The 6,912-nt window shown below is 40.0% G+C and overlaps 1 non-coding gene across 1 annotated transcript; it reads right to left on the bottom strand.

Moving 5' to 3' along the window:
* Nucleotides 1–1,830: 1,830 nt before the first annotated feature.
* On the bottom strand, nt 1,831–1,960 carry LOC115064322. Its single transcript, XR_003844161.1, has one exon. It is a non-coding gene; the product is annotated as a small nucleolar RNA SNORA17 (small nucleolar RNA).
* Between the last annotated feature and the right edge of the window lie 4,952 nt (nt 1,961–6,912).

Genomic DNA, 6,912 nt, shown 5'->3' with positions numbered 1-6,912 from the left:
TCGCTTGGAAAGATTCTCATTTTTTGGGCTTCCTTTGCTTTTTAAAAATTTTGTTATTGATTCTTTGTGAATTTCACATCATGCACCCCAATTCTGAGCATTTCTCCTTCCCTTCATAACTGCCTTCAACCCTTGCAACCTACCCCTCCCCAAAAGAAAAATATCTTATTGTGAAAGCTGTAGTGTGCCGAGTGTATCCCAAGTATATCTGTTGGTTCATACTTCTTTGCTTGCACATGTTCATTGTCTCTGGCTTCAGCTACTCTATCAATATTGACACCTCATTAGGACTCTTCTCAGATATCCTGTTGCCCTGTGTCATGGAAATTCTGTAGTTTTGGATATGTATGAAGGGACTGGTCTGTTCATAAAGTCCAGCTGTTCATCTCATTGATAGGGTAGATGTTGGGGTGAACCAATTCAAAGCCCTGGACATGTGTCTGAGAGGTATCTGAGCTGGTCAGTCCTATAGAAAGAATCTTTATAAAATACATGGAAGCATCACCTCTCAATAAAAAGCCTATGACCAATGAGATGAGACAGGATTAGAAGGTGGAACATCTGAAGAGAGAGATAGAATTCTGAGAAATAGTCAGGCATAAGAGAGTTCCCCCGAATGCTGAAGGAGATACCTGTGTGAAATGAAGGAAAGGTAACCAACCATGTGGTGGGACTTAGAATGGAATAAATAGGTGATTCAATTATAAGCTAATTGGAGAACAAGCTAAAGCTTTTGGCCCAAACATTTATTCCTGAAATGTTAAGTCTTAGGTCATAATTTCTGAGAACAAAGAAGTCAGGTAGAAAAGCCACATTTATAAATGGTGCCCAACATGGGACTAGAATCCAGGCTTAGGGCCCCAAGAAGCCACTAGGAATGACAGTTTTGTACTCTGCTCTGTTAAGTGGAACAGCTGAAGTCCAGCTGGCCACAAGAGGCAGCAAATGTTGGGAGCTGGGGAAACTGCAGAGCACTTTTAGAGTCCTTGCTGTCCAGCATGGCTGGTGACCTGCTGCTGAAGTCTTGAATGGGGCCTTTGAACTCAGCTCAGCAATCAGAAGCCAGAGTTGCATAGCAGCCTCCTGGACAAGTCTCTCAGGTGGAAAAGCCACTTATCCCTCTACACAATCCTCCAGTTTTTGTCTTCTCAGGTCCTAAGAGCTGGCTCTCCTGCAACCCCCATATCCAGGGCCATCTCTACTGTTCTGCACAGCAGAAGGGCAGAGACAGCTCTCATGACCCCAGGGACAGCTTTCTCACTTTCCATAGGTGGTAAGGGGCAAAGGCTGGGGAAAGAATCTCTTCGTCACCCACGCTGCTGGATGGCAGACAAATTGCAGGGCCAGCTCTCCTATACTCACAATTTTATTTTTTGCCTTTTCTTCCATTTCTCTACCACTTACCTGCTCATCTGAGTGGCACCTAAAATCTCTGGAGTATCCAGAGTGACCTCAGGAATGGCGATATACCCTGTTTGTGCATTATGGAACCTGGCAGGAGTCAGCTTGGGCATGGTCTGCCTCCCTCAGGTCATCAAGGTACTGGGCTGGTGGTCATCTCAGGTTAGCTCGCTGTCCAGACACTCTGTCACTGCTCTGGTGGTCAACTAAAGCTTCCCTGAGTGGCCCCATGTGACGGTTGTCTATCTTGGACTCACTTCTGCTTATATCTGTGGTCCCAGACAAGGTTCTTCTAGTCTCCCAGTTGCTCCCCATCCTGGGAGTCCATCAAGATTTCTGCAGTGCAGATTGTTGGTTGTCTCAGGCTAGCTCCTGTCCAGGACCCCTCACACCAGACTGGTAGTCGTCTCAGGCTTGCTTTTCTCAGGGAATGTTAGGCTAAGAATCATTCAGAGGTTCATATGTCAGAACACTGAGCATATATACAACCTGTCTCCTCTCTGCCACCTACAGATTCACCTGGGACACTGTAGCCAAACCTGTAATGTCTCTAGGGGGGTTCCTTTTTAACTGGTTGGTTGTCTCTTTAGTTATGGAGAAGCCATTTAATTTATTAAGTACCACTTGTCAATTGTTAAACTTGATTCTTTAGCAAATGATGTCCTTTCCTCCACGTACACCCTGTAGCATACTACTCCTATGTTTTATTTTTCTTTCTTTCTTTTTCTTTTTTCTTTTTTTCTTTTTTTTATAATTTCAGGTAGCTTTGTTACTTATATCTTTGGCCCATATGGAGTTAGGCTTTGTGAAAGGTAATAAATACAGATTTAATTTTAATTTTATTCATTTTCATGTACGCATCCAGTTGTTAGAGAAATGTGGAAAAGGGACAATCTAATGAGGAAAAAAGAATGAGATAAATACAAAGGAAGGAAGGTAAGTAAAGATGTCTTCAAAGAGCATAAATAATTATACTATTAATGGTTTACATAAAATTAAAACCTTTTATACACATACACACATATGTATGATATACACATATAGTTTAAATGAATTTTTAACATATGGATTGACAGTACTCCCTCCAAAAACCACAGTCCACCTAACAAAAACTCCAACACTAAATATAAGAAACCCTATTTCAAGTTTTTGTCCAGAGTTAGCCAAGGGGCTTACAAAACAGGTTAGAGTCCCCCTAGAAGTGGAAAATAAGTCCCTACTACACCATGTAGTCCTTCAGAAAATCCTACCAGTGTGTGACACCACAACTGGCTACCATGTACTTCAAACAAAATACCAGAGGACACATGTTGGAACTGCTGCCAATAAGCATCATGCAAGCTTCCAAAGGAGGGAAGCAAGCAACTGTCTTATCCCAGCTATGGCACCTGTGAGCCACATTAAGAACCTACATGTCACAGTATCCTTAGTGTGCAATGGTAGCATTCATACGTTGGCAGTAACCAACAGTTAGTTTTCTGGACTTGTGATCTGCTCAACAATAGTGAAACCATACCTGAAATAGGAAACCTAGTCAACTGGGATAATAAGGTCGTGGCTCTTAGGGAAAACCTAAAACCAGCACTAAATACTAAATGTTAACTCTCTCTCTCTCTCTCTCCCTCTCTCCCTCTCTCTCATATATGTGTGTGTGTGTGTGTGTATATGTGTATATATATATATATATATATATATATATATATATATATATATATATATGTATGTGTGTGTGTGTGTGTAAGTGTGTGTATGTATATGCATATATTTGTCCTTATACACACAGATAAGTGTAGTCCTAGGTTTTAATCAAGGAACTTCTCTTTGCAATAGATGGCAACTATTACACAAAACCACAACCAATCAAAATGCAGAGTAGTAGAGCTCAATTCCAATGAGTATATCTACAACACAACTACAGCACCTAGGGATAGGGGAATATTGTAGAAGAAGGGACAGATTAAAGCTTAAGGACCATGGAGTTTTATGTGAGACTGTGTCCTATGGTAATGGCATACGCTTCAACCATAAAGTCCTACCATGACTGCCTAAATGTGAGCCAAACAAGGACAACACCAACAGGCATGGCGAAGTGGATAACAGAAAGATCACAGTCCTCAACATCTATAGAAAGTGCTACAGTTAACTAAGAAATACTGAGAGTAGGAGAAAAACTCTCACCTAGGGAAGAGCCTGGCAGCTGTAAATCCAATACAAATGGTCAGGCCTGCATACATACATGCACACATACAATACTAGCATCATGATTTTAATTGAATTAATGTATCTTCTGTTTTCTATACTCTCTACATAAATAAACTTATCTTAAATCTCTGAAAATATTTTTATCATATGTACTATCATCAAATATTTTCTCTAAACATATTGCAATCATTCACTGAATTTCAAGTAACATTCTGAATTATATGGAAACCCGGCATTCTAACTCAGAATGTGTCAGGATTTCCATAGTTCTTTGCAGTGGGGGAAACAAGTATGTTCTTTAATACATGCAATGTTGTATTTACATTTTTTGGGGGGTACTGTGTGTGAAAATCTAAAAGAGTCATGAAATAGAATGAGAAATAAAACTGCTGGATGCTTTTGAGTCTTTGAGCCTATCAAGCCCCTGGGATGAGACTTAATATATAAAATTAAATTAATGTTCTCATTCTTGGAAGAGCCAGTTAAACAGTGACATTCCTGAAAAGACTAATCTTTAACATGGTGTGACATTTCAGACAAATGCTATAAACAAATTCTTTCTCGTTTTGAAAATAAAGTTCCTATAAATGCCCACCAGCCTAATTCCCAATTAACATTTAAAGACACTATTTAATCCAAAACTCAAAATTAATGTGGAGGCTCCAGATGAGACCATTTCCCCAAGGACACACTAAAATGAAAGTTGTATTTTTCAGTTAACGATATCACAGAATACTAACCAGGAGAGGTTTATGCCCAGAAATACCTTGCTGGGCATGAGGACAGAATAGCACAATGGGTGTGGATCTAGTATTCTTGGTTTATTAAACCCGTGCCTCAAATTATAAATCAGCTTCTCTATGAGGATGGGGACAGGATTTCTGGTGAGGAATAAAGAAGTTCCTTGATTCTACCTTTCTGTGAACATCTCTGTTAATTTCTCCTGGAAAGAATCCAGGAATATATTTTCTCATTTCAGACCAAAGTCTGGAATGGGAAAATGACCTTGGAAATAACACAGTTTGTTAGTATATCAGTGTCTGAGCTAAAACCTGTAATTTTGGCCACCATTTCGGGACTAGAGCTATGACATTTCTTTCTTCGCTTCCTTGAAATGTCAATGATATATGGTCAAGAATCTTCACGGGCTATCTGATCTTTCATGGGCTATTCATCACACTACTGTCTCTTCAGCCCTGAAATCTTAAGCTACCTGTAGTGGCTATTCCTGGTTGTCAACTTGACTATATTTGGAATGAACTTCCATCCAGAATTGGAAGGCTCACCAGTGAACCTAATCTGGAGGCTAGAGTTTCTGATCTGGATCTTGGTATGGAGATCTTGAGACACAGTGGATATTGATTCCAGAAGATTAAGACCGGGAGATCTCTGAGTTCAAGGTCATCTGGGATTAAAGGTGTGGTGGCACACACCTTTAATCTGGGCTACACCTTCTGCTGGAGGACGTTGGAAGGAAGGAGTCTTGCTCTCGCTCTTTCGCCTGCTTGCCGTGTGGGACTAAGCAACTGCTAGATCCTTGGACTTCCATTCACAGCTACTACTTAACCATTGTTGGGAATTGGACTGCAGACTGTAAGTCATCAATAAATTCCTTTACTATACAGAGACTATCCGTAAGTTCTGTGTCTCTAGAGAACCCTGACTAATACACTACCCTAATTCATACTGAGTTAAAACTCAGCATTCTACCTTCAAATCACAACATTCCAACTGATTTCTCACAGGGCCAAACCACTGTGCCTTTGTCTTTGCCCTTTCTTTGGCTTGGATGACAGTGTTGGGTACAATCCTTTAGAGAACAACTGAACTGCTGCTTCTAGTTCACATAACTCACTGGGTTAACTGGATTATTATCTGTAATGCCTGGGTGATATTTCACTTCAGCAACTAATCATATGTGTTCTTTTCCTGATACTTAAATTGTGGTCTTTGAGACTCTAAGAGCTATGTTTTATTCAATTGGCAACTTCTACAGTCACTGCCCTGATAAATGTCCCCTAGATGTGGGCGGGATTTTATCTATCAGTCAAAATCTTATTTAAGTTAGGGGGTAAAAAGCAATATTGAAACCTAGGTCTTCTGAGTTCTGATCAGTTTCAAGGATTTGGACTGTTGATCATTCATGGTTTACCCCTGAAGCACCAGGCTAGCAGGAACACTTTCATATAAGGCAGGAAGTGAAATTATTCTCATTTGTTACTCATCCTTGAGAGGTCTCACACCCAACAGTCTCAAATGCAAATCCAGCCTTCCATCTTGGGGGCAGGGGAGGGGGTGTGGATCTGGCATTTTGAAATCTATAAATGTCCATGTCAATTCAAATTTATTCTGGGTTCCACACAAATTCTACACCAACTTTCCCTTATAATCCCCTCTATCTAATTCTCAGAAGAGTCCTCATGTAGCAACAATTGCTTCAGCCATCAATGTCAACATCTGCTTTTTAATCACACCCAGCTGTAATGAACAAGGCAGAGGAGGATTCAAGGAAAGACAGCGCAAGGCCCTGCACTCACATCCCGTCACGTCTCTATGATTCAAATGTTTTAGCATCAAAAGTTCCATGAGTTTCCTCACTTGTAAGAGGTAAGCAAGGCGTTGTCAGTAATTATCAACCATTTGAAAAGAATCTATCTTGGTTCTTATGAGAATACGATCTGACTTGCTCAAGAAAAATGAGAGGCAGTCACTTCCTCTACCAGTCTCAGCACTAAAAATGTTTGAATTTCCTGGATTATGTGACTATGCAAAGAAAGATTCAAAACTATTTATAAGGGTACTTAATCAGGATCTTCTGTCTATACTGGGCCTCTTGGCAAACCAAGAGTAAGATTTTTTAGTACTTAATACACAATTTCCCAGAATGACTTCTGAGAATAGCACCACATGCTATGCTAGAAGATATATTAAGGAAAAATAAATGTGCTAAATGTATGTTTGAAACATTATGTTGAATCAATTATAACTTACAATGTGTCACTTCTTAGCCAAATAAGACCTTTATTAAGATGATATAGGTGCATTGTCCCAGGGAGGAAATCATGTGGTGTATCTGACCGCTAAATTGTTTTTCTACTGAGCCTTTAGTAGAACTACTGGTAACAGTAGTTAGTAGAACTACTGGAATACATTAAATATACAAAGAACAACGAATATCAAACAAATGAGAGAAAACCAAAAAACCTTCTAATGGAGACCAGCTACCCTGTCCTCATTCTCAGCAACCTGTGTAGTCATCTCTCTCTCTCTCTCTCTCTCTCTCTCTCTCTCTCTCTCTCTCTCTCTCTC

The sequence above is a fragment of the Mus pahari genome, chromosome 6, assembly GCF_900095145.1.
Source record: "Mus pahari chromosome 6, PAHARI_EIJ_v1.1, whole genome shotgun sequence".
Taxonomy (NCBI): Eukaryota; Metazoa; Chordata; class Mammalia; order Rodentia; family Muridae; genus Mus; species Mus pahari.
Note: the sequence above shows the minus strand (reverse complement) of the source record. Positions and strands in the feature narration are given on the sequence as shown.